Genomic DNA, 20,039 nt, shown 5'->3' with positions numbered 1-20,039 from the left:
AGGTAGTAGTGATCCCATTGTTTTTGAGGGTGTCGAATCTTATTACAATATTGATGAAAGTGGATTTAGAGAGGTCATGACTTTATTTAGTGATACATTCACTATTTTGGAAGAGGTTTCAGTTGACTATGACAATAATGTTGCTATCTATGATGATTATGATGATATGTATGCCATAAAGAGTAATAAATCTTCTATGCTTTTGGACCATGAAAAGAATGCTTTATGTCATGGTTATATGGATGAATCTATTCATGATGCTACTGAAAATTATTATGAGAGAGGAACTTATGATTCATGATGCTCTTGTTATGTTTCAATCTTTATCTTTTATGCGAGCATCATTGAGCTCATCATGCCTAGCTAAAAGGCATTAAAGAAAAGTACTTGTTGGGAGACAACCCAACACTTTTACCTACTATTTTTATGTGTTCACATGATTATTCTACTGTATAATCATGTTTTATTGCTTTTATTTCAATAAAGTGCCAAGTAAAGCCTTTGGGATAGTGTGGATGATAGTTGACTTGATTCTGTGCAAAAACAGAAACTTTTGCGCCCTGTCCAGTAATTTCTAAAATTCACTGGAATGTGCTTTTAATCTGAAATTTTTACGGGTAATAGATATACAAATTCTTTACGTTTTCCTAATTTTTAAGAATTTTTGGAGTAGCAGAAGTATGGTTGGAGTACAGATTACTGCAGACTGTTCTGTTTTTGGCAGATTCTATTTTCAATGCATAGTTTGCTTGTTTGCTAGTTTCTATGGCTTATATTGCTGAATATAAATTGTTGAAATATTATGCTACAGTAGGCAGTGTGTGGAAACAATTATGAATCTTGTCTTTGACAGTACCAAAGTGACATGATTTGCTCTTTATCATACTAACCTATCTCACGGAGTTCCGTTAAGTTTTGTGTGATCGAAGTTTTCAAGTTTTGGATGAGATGTCAATATGAGGAGAATAATGAGTGACAAGACCCTAAGCTTGGGGATGCCCAAGACACCCCAAGGTAATATTCAAGGAAGATCCAAGAAACTACATCCCCTCTTCCGTCTCCAACATTATTGGCAACCTCACTTGAGGCTATATTTTCATTCATCACATGATATGTGTTTTGCTTGGAGAGTCATTTTATTTTGTTAGGATTTGTTTGCTGTTATTTATAATAATGTTTTGCATCTTTTAAATAAAAATGTCAAGTACAGCCTTTACCATGCTTATTTTGCAAGTCTATATGTTGCTGTTTGAAAATAGAAAGTTATCACTGTTGCAAAAATTCCCGAGAAAAGTCAGAATGTGATAAAAGGTTGAAACTTTTTGCACAGCAAGCTATGATAAATTTTCTACAGTGTGATAATTTTTTTAGAATTTTTGGAGTTAGGGAAGTATGATGAATCTTGCATTCTTTAAAGACTGTACTATTTTGGCAGATTGCTATTATGTTTGCATATGCTTGCATGTTTAATGATTCTATTTGAGGATAGGAGTATTAAATATGCAGAGGCATTTAGTAGGCAATGTTGAATAATAATTTTAGTAATTTGTTACATTAGAGAATGATAAGGTTTTGCATTGATTTATACTAACTTATCTCACGAGTTCCTGTTAAGTTTTGTGTGGATGAAGTTTTTGAGATTTAGGGAAACCGTGATATGAGAGGAATTAAGGAGACACAAAAGCTCAAACTTGGGGATGCCCAAGGCAGCCCAAGTTAATATTCAAAGAGTCTCGAGCATCTAAGCTTGGGGATGCCCCGGTAGGCATCCCACCTTTCTTCTTCAACAATTATCAGTTAGTATCGGTTGAGCCTAAGTTTTTGCTTCTTCACATGAGTTGTGCTATTCTTGGAATGCCATTTTATTTTGTTTTGCTTGCTGTTTTAATAAAATATTTAGATCCAAAAGTTTTAAATAAAAGAGAGTCCTCAAAATAGCTACCCATCTACATAACTACTCGCTTGATCTTCACTTATATCTTTTTGGAGTGGTTTGTCATTTACTCTCGTGCTTCACTTATATCCTATAAGTAAATTGTTGAATGAATTGAACATCACGAAGTTGAAATTATATGTTCATATCATGCCTAGTGGTAGCTTCACATTGGGTTTAGAAAGTGAAATCTTTTGAAGCTTGACAATCACAATATTAGTCATACAAGCAATTCATGAATGATTGGTAGAAGGAAGAGAACTTTCACATGCAAATACACTATCCTGGAAATCTTTTGTGATTGTGAGCACCCATCAAAGTATTATATGCCAAAATTGTTGACGTTGGACAAGGAAGACAACGTAATGATTTATATTTGTTCATATTCACATAGAAGTTATATTGTCATAGATCCTTCAACATGTGGTGCTTGCCCCCATCTTTGCTAGCCAAAATTCCGCACCAAGTAGAGATACTATTTGTGCATCCAAAAAACCCTTAAACCCAAATCTTATCTTCAAGAGTCCACCATACCTACCTAAGGATTGTGCAAGATCCGTCAAGTAAGTTGTCATCGATGCAATAAGGCTATAAAAGTTGCTCCTAAAAGTGTTAGATCATTTAGTGTAAGAGAAAATTGAGTGTTGTACGAACTTGTGATGGCAAAGAATAAAAGCAACAGACTATATAATAAAGGGTGCTATCAGAAGGGGCAATATAACGTGATGTTCTTTTGCACTAAAGGGTTGAGCATACAAACAAATAAGCGCATGGCAACCTCTACTTCCCTCTGCGAAGGGCCTATCTTTTACTTTTCAGTATTTACTTTTATGCAAGAGTCAAAGTCTTTCTCTCTATTCCTTTTTATTTTCTCTTTTGGCAAGCATCATGTGGTGAGGAAAGATCTAGGCACATATATCCAGTTGGATATGGATAGCATGCGTTATTATTGTTGACATCACCCTTGAGGTGAATACGTTGGGAGGCGAAATTATAAGCCCCTATCTTTCTATGTGTCCAGTTGAAATGTTTTGCTCAAGTGTATGAGGTGAGTGTTAGCAATCATAGATGACTATATGATGGTTGAGTATATGGAGCTCTTACTTAGACTCTGTTGAATAAGTTGAATTGCAATTGTTTGGTGAATAAGAATATAGGTTGTTGAGTTTCAAGAGAATTCATTGTTTGAACCTTAACATGTGAATAGGTTGCTACTTGGTTGTGAGAAGTTTTATAAGAAAGAATTATTGTTATGATGCTAGGAAAAGTGATTGAAATTGTCATTGATCAAACTTGTGCATTTTGCTAGCATTCACACTTCATAAATTATTTCTTTTATCATTTACCTACTCGAGGACGAGTAGGAATTAAGCTTGGGGATGCTGATACGTCTCCAACGTATCTATAATTTATGAAGTATTCATGCCATGTTTACAATAATTTTATATGGTTTGGTAATGATTTGCAGGGAACTAACCCGGACCGACGTTGTTTTCAGCAGAACTACCGTGGTGTTGTTTTTTTGTGCAGAAATGAAAGTTCTCCAAACATCGCGAAACTTTTTGTGGATTTTTTATGGACCAGAAGACTACCAATGGGCCAGAGTAGCACCTGGGGGTGCCCCGAGGGGGGCACAACCCACCAGGGTGCGCCTGGGCCCCCAGGCGCGCCCCGAGGGGTCGCGCCCACCTCGGTGGCCTCCCGCACCCTCTCTTTGCCCTATAAATTCCCAAATATTCCAAAAACCCTCGGGGAGACCCTAGATTGAAGTTCCGCTGCCGCAAGCCTCTATAGCCACCGAAAACCAATCGGGACCCATTTAGGCACCCTGCCGGAGGGGGGAATCATCACCGGTGGCCATCTTCATCATCCCGGCGGCCACCATGATGAGGAGGGAGTAGTCCACCCTCGGGGCTGAGGGTTTGTACCAGTAGCTATGTGTTTAATATCTCTCTCGCGCGATCTTGAGACGTCATGATCTTGATGTATCATGGGATTTGTTAACATAGATGGATCATATGATGTTTCTCCTCTCTCTACTCTTGTTGTGATGAATTGAGTCTTTACCCTTTGAAGTTTTGTCTTGTCGGGCTGAATGTTCAGATCTGAGAACACATGATATATGTCTTGCATATGAATACTCGTGGTGACAATGGGATATTATTTTGATTCACTTGATATATGTTATGGCACTCAACTTGCGGATTCCTGCGGTGACATTGGGGTAGTCTATGCATAGGTGTTGATGCATGTTTTTTATTATCTTTTCTTCGATAGCAACTTTGGGGTCCCCTTGTAGTCTCTACAAAAAAAGACACATCCATGACATTTTGGGCCGAACGAATTTTTTTTTCTGTCATACATATGACACTTCTATGACGATAATTGTGACAAAACCCGGTATCATCATAGATGTGGTGGGCTCCTACTTCTATGACAAAAAATCATGACAGAAAATGGGCGTCCTGGGCGGGCCGGAGACGCAACTGCATGACATTCTTTGGGCCGCCCATGACAGAAAAAACCGTGGTAGAAGCGAGGGTGAGGAAAATTTCAGGGAGTTCCCGGTTACGGTGGGAGGTCGGGGGCCGAGCGATGCGCGTTTCTCTCGTACACGTACGCGCGTGTGTGCGAGGCCTTGGCTGTAACTGAACCCGAGTGTGGCGTTGGGCTCTAACTGAACCCGAGCGATTGCACTGCAGGCTACGCGTTACTGAACCCGAGCGATTGATCGATGGCTGTTAACTGAACCCGATTGAGTGATTCCTTCGCTACTGCTGCTAACTGAAGCCGATCGATTGGATGAACAGTGAGCGTTGGGGGGGGGGGTTGGATGAACAGTGAGCGGTGGCATTGCCTCTGGATGAACAGGACCCCGTGGTGTGGTGGAGGACTGGATGAATAGTAGACGGTGGAGGGGTGCCCGTGGAGGGGTGGTTGAATAGGACCCCGTGGTGTGGAGGGCTGGATGAACAGTAGATGGTGGAGGGGTGGTTGAACAGTAGCCGGTGGAGTAGCGCGCGGTGGAGTCTGGATGAACAGGAGCCCGTGGAGGCTGGAGGAGGTCGACGGTATCCCGTGGAGGCTGGAGGAGGTCGACGGTGGAGATGAATAGTATTCCGTGGAGTCCCGTTTTGCGGTACGCCACACCCCTCCCAATGAACAGGACCCCAGTTTCGACCGTAGCGCTCCAACACAAGTCCGTTTCGTCCATTTTGCGGTACGCCACACCCCTCCCGATCAACAGGACCCCTGTTTTGACCGTAGGAGGTCCGTTTCCTCCGTTTTGCGGTACGCCACACCCCTCCCGATCAACAGGACCCCCATTTCGGCCGTAGCGCTCCAACACAAGTCCGTTTCGTCCGTTTTGTGGTACGCCACACCCCTCCCGATCAACAGGACCCCCGTTTCGACCGTAGGAGGTCCGTTTCCTCCATTTTGCGGTACGCCACACCCCTCCCGATCAACAGGACCCCGTTCCGAACGTAGGAGGTCCGTTTCCTCCGTCCTGCGGTACACCAGGCCTCGTTTCCATCGCCTGTTCCGTCCAAGCCCTCCTGATGAACACGACCACGCATTCCGTTCCGACCCAGCCGGTTGGCTCCCCATGGACACGACGACGACGCTGTTTCTCCGTTCCGACCCAGCCATGTACATATGCGCGAGTAGGCGTTCGAGACCCTGCCAGTATGTACGTACGTGGCTCTATTTTCTTTCTTGCACCCTGGCCGTTGTACGTACGTGTACATGCTACGTGCGTGCCTCTACTACGACACGTGTGCGCCTCTACATCGACCAGTATATATGTACGTACACGTTCGCGACCAGAATGACAACGCTACGTACACTTCGACCAGGTGGGTCCCGACTGTCAGGCACTTCCTTGCGTGCAAAGGTGTAGTTGGTGGGTCCCAGCAGTCAGGGGGGAAACATTTTTTTTGCGAAATAAGGTGGCCCGTCCGGTGGGTCCCTACTACCAGGTGGAGGAATACTTATTTTGCGCGTAATAAGGAGGCACTTCCTTGCGGCCGCCGTGGACCCAGCTGTTAGCCTCTCCACGTATAGTACTCTTCCGATGGAAGTCGGCCGTTGACCACGTTAACCACACCGCGCCGAGAGCACCAGGGCGGTGGACGACGGCGAGGCCTAGGAAGGGGACGGCGCGGAGCCGGGGAAGACGCAGTAGTGGAAGCCCGCGCGGAGAGGAGTACGAGGGTTCACTGGTTCGGCTGCGGTGTGACGCTGCCGTCGCTGCAGAATAACAGGGGGTGTGGGTGAGTGGAGGGATGGCCTGGCCAGCGGTGGGAGTAGTATGGGGGCGGTGAGGCCTCCGCGGCAGCACAGCCGGTCACGGGAGGTAGGAGCAGGCGGCACGACCGGCGCTGCTTTGGGTGGCTGGACCAAGAAGACCAGAGGTTGAAGAAGCACTACGGCCGTTGGATGGACATCGTACGGTCACTGAAGCTAGAACCGTTTATATTGACTAAGTTGAGAAAGCCCTTGGTACACTCCAACTTATTAGGCCCACAGGTCAGCCTCCGAAACGATGCGCCCCAGATGTCAGGGGGAGAATCATTTTTTGGGCGGCCGAAGCTAAGAATATCCGAGATTGAAGAAGAAGCACGACATCTGTTGGATAGACATCCAACGGCCACTGCTGCTAGAACCGTGTGTTGACTATAATAAGTTGACAAAGCCTTGCATACACGTCAACTTATTTTTTTAGGGGACGCGTCACTTAGTAGGCCCACTGTCACGCCCAATATGCGACCCTATCCAAAAGGGAACTCGAAGGTCCCACCAAGGATTGACCCGCATATTGAAACGCTTTTGCAAGGTGGATATCATTACATCAACATTACATAATAGATGGGGATACATACAAAAGGCATACAATGCCACACGAATACAACATCATCTTACATAAGAGCACTATCCGACTACGGATGAAACACAAACAGAAACTCAAACGACATCCACCCTGCTAGCCCAGGCTGCCGACGTGGAACCTATCCCCTGATTAAAGAAGAAGCAGAAGAACTCCAAAACAAGGAACATCACTCTCGCGTCATGATCATCGTATAACCTGTACCTGCAACTGTTGTTGTAGTAATCTGTGAGCCACGAGGACTCAGCAATCCCATTACCATGGGTATCAAGACTAGCAAAGCTTAATGGGAAAGGAAAGGGTAAAGTGGTGAGGTTGCAGCAGCGACTAAGCATGATATGGTGGCTAACATACACAAATGAGAGCGAGAAGAGAAGCAAAGGAACGGTCGTGAAGCTAGCAATGATCAAGAAGTGATCCTGAACTCCTACTTACGTCAACCATAACACAGAAACCGTGTTCACTTCCCGGACTCCGCCGAAAGGAGATCATCACGGCTACACACACGGTTGATGTGTTTTAATTCGGGTCTGGTGTCAAGTTATCTACAACCGGACATTAACAAATTCCCATCTGCCACATAACCGCGGGCACGACTCTCGAAAGTTTATACCCTGCAGGGGTGTCCCAACTTAGCCCATGATAAGCTCTCGCGATCAACGAAGGATATACCTTCTCCCAGGAAGACCCGATCAGTCTCGGAATCCCGGTTTACAAGACATTTCGACAATGGTAACACAAGACCAGCAAAGCCGCCCGATGCGCCGACAATCCCGATAGGAGCTGCACATATCTCGTTCTCAGGGCAACACCAGATAGGTCAACCTACGAGTAAAACCAGACCTCGAGTTGCCTCGAGGTGGCCCCGCAGTCTGCCCGGTTCAGACCAGCACTTAGACAAGCACTGGCCCGGGGGGGGGGGGGGGCTAAAATAAAGATGGCCCTCGGGTTGGCCGACCCAAGGGAAGGGTATAGGTGGTGGTGAGGCAAATGGTAAAACCAAGGTTAGGCCTTGCTGGACAAGTTTTATTCAAAGCGAATTGTCAGGGGGGTCCCATAAATCACCCGACCGCATTAGGAACGCAAAAATCCGGGAACATAACACCGGTATGACGGAAACTAGGGCGGCAAGAGTGGAACAAAACACCAGGCATAAGGCTGAGCCTTCCACCCTTTACCAAATATATAGATGCATTAATAATATAAGAGATATTGTGATATCCCAACATAACCCTGTCCGCCATGGAGCAATCTTCAACTTCACCTGCAGCTAGCAACGCTATAAGAGGGGCTGAGCAAAGCGGTAACATAGCCAAGCAACGGTTTGCTAGTAAGGGTGTCAAAAGGTTAGAGGTTCATGGCAATTTGGGGAGGCTTAAAGAACAAGTGATAGGAAGCGCAGCATAGCGAAAGAACGAAGCAACTAGCATAGCAATGATAGTAGTGAGATCTAGGGTAGCGGTCATCTTGCCTGAACTCCCGCAAGGAAGAAGAACGAGTCCATGAATAAGATGAAGCCACGAAGACGAACCAAGCGTAGACGAACGAATCCTCACGATCGCAACGAAACGGGAACTATCCAGAAGAAGCACACAACATGGTAAACACACCACACATAGGCAAGACATGATGCACAACAAGCATGATGCATAACAAAGCTACATGAAGCTACTCATGGCAAGAGATGATGCAAACAAGAACAACACATCAAGGAAAGTTTAAATGAGGCCGGAAACAACATATAACAATTCGGTAAGTCCTCATATGCAAATTTCGAAATTGGTTCAGAACTGAATAACCATTAAGTTGAAGTTGTTAAACAGCAAGTTAAGATGCACCAAGAGGATCTACACGAGATTCTAGTCAAGTTACATATAAAGTTCATTTAATTCGGAGCTACGGCCTAGAAGATATAAGCAAAACAAGTTAAACATGGCATTGATGCAAAATGCATACAAACATCAAGCAAACACCTCAAAACAAGGATGCAACATGATAATATGAAGCTACATGCAAAAACAAGCAAGTTTCATATAGAGCACACTCAAACGGAGCAACGGTGCAACACATACACTCTATACAAGTCATAACAACAATCTGTCCATAACAGCAACTAGGCATCTTGCAAGCATCAAAACAATATGCTACAGCACCCCAACATAATAACAAAAGGCATGGGCATGAAGTACAGGTAAAGCATGACAAAAGATGAACACTGAGCTATCTCCATAAACAACTAGAACATGCTCAAAAGGACATGGGAAGATTGCAAATTATAACAGTTTCAGACTTATCAGGAAATAACATCAGGTTGCAATGTTTAGAGCTATCAAACAACATGTTACAGGAACTTAACATGGCAAACAAAGGCATGGCATGCTACTACTAAATACATAGAACAAAAGTCCCTTACTGAACATGAGCCAAAAGGGCACAGAAAATATGATGGCACCCATGTAAACATGGCAAGTTATATGACAGATTCAAACATGGCAGGAACAACAATAAGTAGGCATGTTGGTGAGCTTGAACCACTCATCACAGAGCAATACATGGCATGGCAAGGCAACCACTAGTAAGAATACATGTTTGAGAAGCTAAGCATGGCAAGAACAAGTTCATAGGGTGCATGGATCACTAGCAGCAATCATGGAAACATTGAACTTAATGTTAATCAGGCTGACAGCAACATTATTTAGCAAGTTTGGAGCAAGATAACAACAAGCTACATCAGGCTATAATTGCAACCAAGGGCATGAATGGATAGAGCATGACATGTAAAACAAATCATCCTTAGTGAACATCTCCAGAATATGCAGGAAATGACTTGTAGCAGCAGGTTTACATAGCAACAAAATATAACAGAATCAGTCAGGAAAACAGCAACAACAAGTACCCTACTTAACAAACTCGATGCACTCAGCACACAACTCACAAAAATACATGGATAGCACCTCTGGAAAGATGGCATGGCATAGATCAAACACATATAGAGCTCATGCTCATAGGATGCACACATCAACCATGGCAAAAATGACAAATGAGCATGTTATAACAGTTTCAGCAGATCAACAGCAACATGCACTCTTCCAACAACATTTCGTGCATCAAGATGAGCTCAAACGAAAATGGTGCAATGGAATGAAATTAAGTACTCGTCGAGACAAACAATTTGACATATTACAAGCACGAAACGGAGCAGTATGCATGGAGATATAGCACGTCAAACAGGGCATGAAAATGTCTGGGACTTGGCAGTTTTTGGAAAAAAAACAGTGAGCGCTAAATGACTATACGTCGCCCGGGCGGGACTTTGTGGGTTCTCACCTAGCGGGCTTGGCCCAGGAAGCGGAGGAGGCCGGTCGAGCTGGGCCGAGGGATGAGGCCTTGGGCCCACGAGGTCGAGGGCGCGGCGCCGACGAGCGACGAGGAGGCGCTGGGCGCGGCGGCGGGGTCGCTGGCGCCTGGGCGAGGCGTGGACGGGCGACGAGGCGGAGGGGCCCCGGGTGGCGCCGCGGGGAGGCGCCGGCGAGGGGCGGCGCGGCGGCGCCGGCGAAGGCGCGGGCGCGCCAGCGGGCGGCGGCGCGCGGGCGGGACGCTGCCCGGAGGAGCGCGAGCGGCGGGCGGCGAGATCGGGCCCGCGCGGGCCCTGGATGGGCTCCGCGGGCCACGGCGGTGGAGGGACGGCGGCGGGCCACGTGGCATGACGGGATTCGCCGGAGGCGACGGGCGGACACGTCCGACTCGGGACGGACATGTCCGGCGGCGGAAGGTGGAAGAAGACTAGGGTTTGGGGGGATTCATCAGCGAATTTCGGGGGAGGTGGCCTTTTTATAGATAGAGAGAGCTAGGGGACTCCAAATGGGGCACGGTTTTCGGCCACGCGATCGTGATCGAACGACCGAGAGCATGGAGGGGAGTTTGCTAGGTTTTGGGCCACTTTGGAAGGGGTGTTGGGCTGCACACAAAAGAGGCTTTTGTGGTTACCCGGTTAACCGTTGGAGTATCAAACGGATTCCAAATGGCACGAAACTTGACAGGCAGTCTACCGGTGCTATACCAAGGCCGCTTGGCAAACCTCATTCCATTCCGAGAACGTTTAACACCCGGACAAGAGAAGAGGCAAAAAGGGGACGCTGGATGACATAGGAGTGCCGGATTGCAAAACGGACAACGGGGAAAAAGTTCGGATGCATGAAACGAACACGTATGCAAAATGAGATGCACATGATGACATGATAAAATGCAACACGCAAGCAAATGACATGGCAACAACGACAAATAACTGGAAGACACCTGGCGCATCGAATCCGGGGCATTACAACACTCCTCCACTAATAGGAGATCTCGTCCCGAGATCTTAGGACCGAGACGGAAGGGAAAAGGAATGAGGTGAAACAAGAACTCGAGAGAAGAAGCAAAGAATCGAGAGCACTCGAGAAGAAGAGAGGAAGGGCGAGAATGACGAGAATCGAAAGCTCGCGGAAACAGATAGACTCTGAAACCACTCCGGTTAGAACGAGATAAAAAAACAAATAAGACTGAAAGGATTTAGGCAGCACTCTGGCTAGAAATGAAAGGAACAGAACATGAGCTTGAGAGGATGGAATTATACTTGATGAAGACATGACACAAAACCTCCGGAAAGAACTCAAAGAGTTGAATGAAAAGAACGGTGAAGAAAATGACAACTTGTGCCACGAATGAAATAGAAAGCAACCTCAGAAGAAAAGATTGAACAGATTTGTTGAGAAAATCAACAACGAAAAGAATTGCTTGTTGTGGACTTATGGATAAAATCTCAAAATTATGAGGTGATCGCCGACCACAAGCGGAAAAATGATTGGATAGCTGAGAAGAACAAAGAAATGCAAAACTCCACTTCAAAAGAATACGGAGAATTAATTGCACTTCGAGATGCAAGAAGAAAAGGTACTAGAACTCCTTGAACAAGAATCTTGATGCAAACTTGAAGAATGAATTAACTCATGAAGAACCACCATGAAGAACTCCGGTGACAAAAGATGATGAGATAGACATGAAGGATGAAAGAATAAGATGAGCCTTGAGATGATTTAGATGGAGGTTCCGACGAGATGGCCGAGGAAAATTGAACTCCGGAAAAGAAAAGATGAAACACTTGAAACTAGAATTTATTCATCAAGAACAAACTCCGAAGGAAGGGATTACTCACTTGGGTGAAATAAGAATAAGATTTATTGTGTGCTTATCCTTCATCAAATTAAATTCACGACAAACAATGGATTTTTGCATACTACTTATTCTTCTTGAAAAGGATTGAGAAGTGACATATCGCAAACTTGAGAAGGTCTTCATGAACCGCCGGTAGGATTGAAAAGAACGAATGAATTGGTATGATAATGAAGGAAAAGAATCTTAAAGAACCACCCTTAAAAATTCGAAAATGACTGAAGAAAGAGAATGAATCACCAGGAAGAATTAGAAGAACCAATAAGCTAGAGGGGATTTAGATGCAAAAGAATAAAGAGATCATGAGCTGATTAAAGAACACTTGAACGAAGCACCGGGATAAATAGAGAACGATAACTGGAATGATGGCCTCCGGTGAAGAGAAATGGGAAAACAGCTCCTGACATGCTCCGGATTGGATGAAAAGAATTTGTATGACTTGAAACAATTTGATAGCATAACATCGAGCTAGGACCGTGAATCTCCGGGGGAACGGACAAGATTTAGAGAAAAAAAACTCTTCTTCTATCTTGAAATGACGACGAGGAACGCCACAAAAATTACTGAGATACTCCGGGAGAATTAGAAGAGTCAGGTAAGATCCTGGGGGAAGACCTGTGGGTCAGGGCCCACTAAAAGAAACACCGTTGGAAAGGGATGTTGAACAGATAGACGCTGCACCGGAACAATTGAAATATTTGAATGAGGTGACAACCTCAAATTAATTGGAACAAATACGAATCTCCTGAGATGTCTTGAACACTCCGGAAGGATAAACTGGTGAGAGGCGAACAAGCAAGGGGAAAACATTTGAGCCGAGGAAAAGAATACGATCAACGCCGAAAAACTTGAATTGAAACCACCGGAAAAGAAAAAATAGATGAAGAATGTCGAACGAGACGAGAATTCACCGGTTGAAATAATTTACGAAAGACTGAAGAGGCTCTGCACGAATGAAATTGGTACTTGAATAGACTCAGGCTCCGGGAAGAAGAGGGTGGGAGGGCGGGAAAACAAAGGCAGCTTGGAAGGGAAAAACCTATGAATAACTTGAAGAGAAAACACCGGTTGAAATCATTGAGGAAAGAAAGCAAAGACTTCGCACGAGTAGGATGGATACTCGATTACGGACTCCGGATTCGAGAAGAAGAAGGGAGGGCGGGTGGGAAAAACAAAGACAACTTCGGACAGGAAAAAAAACAACGACGTCGGAGGAAGAACTGAGGATTGATCTCGCAAAAGACAAAGAGGTTCGAGTCGACTTGACGAGAGATGCACCGGACAAAAGAGGATGGACAACTCATGAAGCCAACCACGTGATCCTAAAGAAAAATTTGAACGGGAAGAGGAGTAATTCAAAACACCTATGTCAAGATTCCTTACCAAAGCGACGAAGGGGCTGAGGAGTAAAAAGAATTCCTACTCTCCGATATAACTAGACTCCAAAACAGTTTTCTTCTAGACTCAACAACGTCCAAACTACACGATCAATCACAGGGGCTCCTAGGGTCGGTCGAGGCTCTGATACCAACTTGTCACGCCCAATATGCGACCCTATCCAAAAGGGAACTCGAAGGTCCCACCAAGGATAGACCCGCATATTGAAACACTTTTGCAAGGTGGATATCATTACATCAACATTACATAATAGATGGGGATATATACAAAAGGCATACAATGCCACACGAATACAACATCATCTTACATAAGAGCACCATCCGACTACGGATGAAACACAAATAGAAACTCAAACGACATCCACCCTGCTAGCCCAGGCTGCCGAACTGGAACCTATCCCCTGATCGAAGAAGAAGTAGAAGAACTCCAAAACAAGGAACATTGCTCTCGCGTCATGATCATCGTATAACCTGTACCTGCAACTGTTGTTGTAGTAATCTGTGAGCCACGAGGACTCAGCAATCCCATTACCATGGGTATCAAGACTAGCAAAGCTTAATGGGAAAGGAAAGGGTAAAGTGGTGAGGTTGCAGCAGCGACTAAGCATGATATGGTGGCTAACATACGCAAATGAGAGCAAGAAGAGAAGCAAAGGAACGGTCGTGAAGCTAGCAATGATCAAGAAGTGATCCTGAACTCCTACTTACGTCAATCATAACACAGAAACCATGTTCACTTCCCGGACTCCGCCGAAAAGAGACCATCACGGCTACACACACGGTTGATGTGTTTTAATTCGGGTCTGGTGTCAAGTTATCTACAACCGGACATTAACAAATTCCCATCTGCCACATAACCGCGGGCACGACTCTCGAAAGTTTATACCCTGCAGGGGTGTCCCAACTTAGCCCATGATAAGCTCTCGCGATCAACGAAGGATATACCTTCTCCCAGGAAGACCCGATCAGTCTCGGAATCCCGGTTTACAAGACATTTCGACAATGGTAAAACAAGACCAGCAAAGCCGCCCGATGCGCCGACAACCCCGATAGGAGCTGCACATATCTCGTTCTCAGGGCAACACCAGATAGGTCAGCCTACGAGTAAAACCAGACCTCGAGTTGCCTCGAGGTGGCCCCGCAGTCTGCCCGGTTCAGACCAGCACTTAGACAAGCACTGGCCCGGGGGGGGGGGGGCTAAAATAAAGATGGCCCTCGGGTTGGCCGACCCAAGGGAAGGGTATAGGTGGTGGTGAGGCAAATGGTAAAACCAAGGTTGGGCCTTGCTGGACAAGTTTTATTCAAAGCGAACTGTCAGGGGGGTCCCATAAATCACCCGACCGCATTAGGAACGCAAAAATCCGGGAACATAACACCGGTATGACGGAAACTAGGGCGGCAAGAGTGGAACAAAACACCAGGCATAAGGCCGAGCCTTCCACCCTTTACCAAATATATAGATGCATTAATAATATAAAAGATATTGTGATATCCCAACATAACCCTATCCGCCATGGAGCACTCTTCAACTTCACCTGCAGCTAGCAACGCTATAAGAGGGGCTGAGCAAAGTGGTAACATAGCCAAGCAACGATTTGCTAGTAAGGGTGTCAAAAGGTTAGAGGTTCATGGCAATTTGGGGAGGCTTAAAGAACAAGTGATAGGAAGCGCAGCATAGTGAAAGAACGAAGCAACTAGCATAGCAATGATAGTAGTGAGATCTAGGGTAGCGGTCATCTTGCCTGAACTCCCGCAAGGAAGAAGAACGAGTCCATGAAGAAGATGAAGCCACGAAGACGAACCAAGCGTAGACGAACGAATCCTCACGATCGCAACGAAACGGGAACTATCGAGAAGAAGCACACAACATGGTAAACGCACCACACATAGGCAAGACATGATGCACAACAAGCATGATGCATGACAAAGCTACATGAAGCTACTCATGGCAAGAGATGATGCCAACAAGAACAACACATCAAGGAAAGTTTAAATGAGGCCGGAAACAACATATAACAATTCGGTAAGTCCTCATATGCAAATTTCGAAATTGGTTCAGAACTGAATAACCATTAAGTTGAAGTTGTTAAACAGTAAGCTAAGATGCATCAAGAGGATCTACACGAGATTCTAGTCAAGTTACATATAAAGTTCATTTAATTTGGAGCTACGGCCTAGAAGATATAAGCAAAACAAGTTAAACATGGCATTGATGCAAAATGCATACAAACATCAAGCAAACACCTCAAAACAAGGATGCAACATGATAATATGAAGCTACATGCAAAAACAAGCAAGTTTCATATAGAGCACACTCAAACGGAGCAACGGTGCAACACATACACTCTATACAAGTCATAACAACAATCTGTCCATAACAGCAACTAGGCATCTTGCAAGCATCAAAACAATATGCTACAGCACCCCAACATAATAACAAAAGGCATGGGCATGAAGTACAGGTAAAGCATGACAAAAGATGAACACTGAGCTATCTCCAGAAACAACTAGAACATGCTCAAAAGGACATGAGAAGATTGCAAATTATAACAGTTTCAGACTTAACAGGAAATAACATCAGGTTGCAATGTTTAGAGCTATCAAACAACATGTTACAGGAACTTAACATGGCAAACAAAGGCATGGCATGCTACTACTAAATACATAGAACAAAAGTCCCTTACTGAACATGAGCCAAAAGGGCACAGAAAATATGATGGCACCCATGTAAACATGGCAAGTTATATGACAGATTCAAACATGGCAGGAACAACAATAAGTAGGCATGTTGGTGAGCTTGAACCACTCATCACAGAGCAATACATGGCATGGCAAGGCAACCACCAGTAAGAATACATGTTTGAGAAGCTAAGCATGGCAAGAACAAGTTCATAGGGTGCATGGATCACTAGCAGCAATCATGGAAACATTGAACTTAATGTTAATCAGGCTGACAGCAACATTATTTAGCAAGTTTGGAGCAAGATAACAACAAGCTACATTAGGCTATAATTGCAACCAAGGGCATGAATGGATAGAGCATGACATGTAAAAAAAATCATCCTTAGTGAACATCTCCAGAATATGCAGGAAATGACTTGTAGCAGCAGGTTTACATAGCAACAAAATATAACAGAATCAGTCAGGAAAACAGCAACAGCAAGTACCCTACTTAACAAGCTCGATGCACTCAGCACACAACTCACAAAAATACATGGATAGCACCTCTGGAAAGATGGCATGGCATAGATCAAACACATATAGAGCTCATGCTCATAGGATGCACACATCAACCATGGCAAAAATGACAAATGAGCATGTTATAACAGTTTCAGCAGATCAACAGCAACATGCACTCTTCCAACAGCATTTCGGGCATCAAGATGAGCTCAAACGAAAATGGTGCAATGGAATGAAATTAAGTACTCGTCGAGACGCACAATTTGACATATTACAAGCACGAAATGGAGCACTATGCATGGAGATATAGCACGTCAAACAGGGCATGAAAATGTCTGGGACTTGGCAGTTTTTGGAAAAAAACAGAGTGAGCGCTAAATGACTATACGTCGCCCGGGGCGGGACTTTGTGGGTTCTCACCTAGCGGGCTTGGCCCAGGAAGCGGAGGAGGCCGGTCGAGCTGGGCCGAGGGATGAGGCCTCGGGCCCACGAGGTCGAGGGCGCGGCGCCGACGGGCGACGAGGAGGCGCTGGGCGCGGCGGCGGGGTCACTGGCGCCGGGGCGAGGCGCGGACGGGCGACGAGGTGGAGGGGCCCCGGGTGGCGCCGCGGGGAGGCGCCGGCGGAGGCGCGGGCGCGCCGGCGGGCGGCGGCGCGCGGGCGGGACGCTGCCCGGAGGAGCGCGAGCGGCGGGCGGCGGGATCGGGCCCGCGCGGGCCCCAGATGGGCTCCGCGGCCGCGGCGGCGGAGGGACGGCGGCGGGCCACGTGGCATGAAGGGATTCGCCGGAGGCGACGGGCGGACACGTCCGACTCGGGACGGACATGTCCGGCGGCGGAAGGTGGAAGAAGACTAGGGTTTGTGGGGATTCATCCGCGAATTTCGGGGGAGGTGGCCTTTTTATAGATAGAGGGAGCTAGGAGACTCCAAATGGGGCACGGTTTTCGGCCACGCGATCATGATCGAATGACCGATAGCATGGAGGGGAGTTTGCTGGGTTTTGGGCCACTTTGGAAGGGGTGTTGGGCTGCACACAAAAGAGGCTTTTGCGGTTACCCGGTTAACCGTTGGAGTATCAAACGGATTCCAAATGGCACGAAACTTGACAGGCGGTCTACCGGTGCTATACCAAGGCCGCTTGGCAAACCTCGTTCCATTCCGAGAACGTTTAACACCCGCACAAGAGAAGAGGCAAAAAGGGGACGTTGGATGACATAGGAGTGCCGGATTGCAAAACGAACAACGGGGAAAAAGCTCGGTTGCATGAAACGAACACGTATGCAAAATGAGATGCACATGATGACATGATAAAATGCAACACACAAGCAAATGACATGGCAACAACAACGAATAACTGGAAGACACCTGGCGCATCGAATCCGGGGCGTTACACCCACAAGTGTGTGGCAGAGAACTTATAGCCCATTTGCGTTTTGTAAGAATCTACAGCCCATTTTGAATTCTAATGGAATTTACAACAGCCCATTTACAGTTTGTTAAAAGTATAGCCCATTTTCTAGCTAGGACAACGATTAATAGTTTCAACCAACCGTTGAAGACAGAATTCAATAAAATTTCCACATTTTGATGGGATCTGAAATATTTTTATCCCAAAATTTCTAGTCAGATTAAATATAAATTTGTATTACGTAAAAATGAAACGAAACATTGCATGTGCAACAATGAAAATTTAAGATTTTCAAAATCCATAAATAATATTTTATAAACTAATTTCATGTTTGGTGCCTTTTTTATAGTTACTGCCTAGTTTTTATAATTACATCCCATTTATTATTTTTTAAAGCCTATTTTTCTGTTAAGCCTAATGCATCCCTCCTAGGAAAGATTTGCAGCCCAGCGGGGTGGAGAATAACAAGTTGACCTTGCCTGGATATTCCTGAAAAAGACGTATAGCTGGGCTAGCCATTTTCATCTTGAAAAAATTAGTATCTGGGCTGGATATCTAGACTGGGCTAGACAGGCCACAGCCCGCCCAGTTAATACCCTGGGCTAGACAGGCAACAACGAAATTATCGCCAAGAAAAACTCTGCAGTGCTCACGCCTCAAAAACACAAATACTGCTCGAGCTGCTTGGTCCCAGCTGTTGGCCGCACCTTGTGCAATTCTCTCGTTTATATTGACTACATAGGTTGACAATGGTGTGGGACGTGATGTCAGGAAACCAGGAGAAAGCAAAAAAATATAGTTGTACATAATAAGGAGGCACTTGCCTACGTACGACTATGGCCCTAGTGGGTCCCTAGTGTCATCCAGTCAAAATAAAGTCATCTCCTGAATCCTCATGTTCGTTGATGATGTTAACAATGCTCGGCGCCACAGCGAGCGCAACAACTCGAAGGACAATGGAGAGGGCCTCGCGAGCCCTATGGATGGTCTGATACAGCGCCCGCTGCTCATTCAGGAAGCCAGGATCATCAGGCACCTATGAGCACCTTCGAGAAACTGAGACGGCATGAAACGGTAAGGCCGCGCTTGGGAGCTCTGGTTTATTTCAAACCTGTATTAACATACAAGTGTAATTTACTCATCATCGGAAACAACGCATGAAGTACAAGCGTAATGAAACCGAGGGCCCGAGGTTTGTAAGTAAAACCGGCGGGTTAGGCGTGTAATTTGAGAGACCAGTGTATATTTTATGAGCACTGCTATATGGACGACATTACCAGACGATACATGCACGATGTGTGTATCATGTCATCCATGGGCAAGGCTGAAACAACAGCTAACAGCTGGATTAGCAATTGTCCGAGTGTCGTTCAGCGTTTTTATCATGTGTGAAGTACTTCCGATATTTTACTAGTCGAAATCGACCAACCAAGCGCCTTCGCCCGAGCCATCTGCTTTAATTTACAAGCGTCAGTTTTACAAGCAGTTTTGGTTGGAAAACGACGATCCAATCACGGCCTAATATCATGAGTTGGTCGGAAGATCATATGGTTTCACGTCTAACCTACCCGACTTGTCATATAGGCTATGAATGAAACATCAGATGATGAACTTCTTAAGCACGGAAACAATAGAAGAGGATGATCTTCTTAACAAGCAAATCACTGGCATTAGATCGACATGCAAAACAATACGAAGCATTATTCTCAGGAGGCACGGTGAACAGCTCGTGATGCCGCATGCCACAACATTCCAAGATCAACTTTGCAATCAAACACAAGGCCTGGCATTACATAGACAATATTCAGAACAAACTCTTAACACAAGAATAACTCAGCAGAGTAACTATTTACTTCTAAACTGAACACAAGAATAGGAAAAAACAATCGACGCTGCTCACAGCAAGGGCGTCCCACTCAAAAATATCAAATGCATGTCTTCTGGCTAACATCAATGAGCAAATTTTGACAAGGTTTTCCAATTCCAATATATTAAACTAACGTCTTCTTGCTAACATCAATGA

The sequence above is a fragment of the Triticum aestivum genome, chromosome 7B (genome assembly GCF_018294505.1).
Source record: "Triticum aestivum cultivar Chinese Spring chromosome 7B, IWGSC CS RefSeq v2.1, whole genome shotgun sequence".
Lineage (NCBI taxonomy): Eukaryota > Viridiplantae > Streptophyta > Magnoliopsida > Poales > Poaceae > Triticum > Triticum aestivum.
This window is presented reverse-complemented; position numbering follows the sequence as displayed.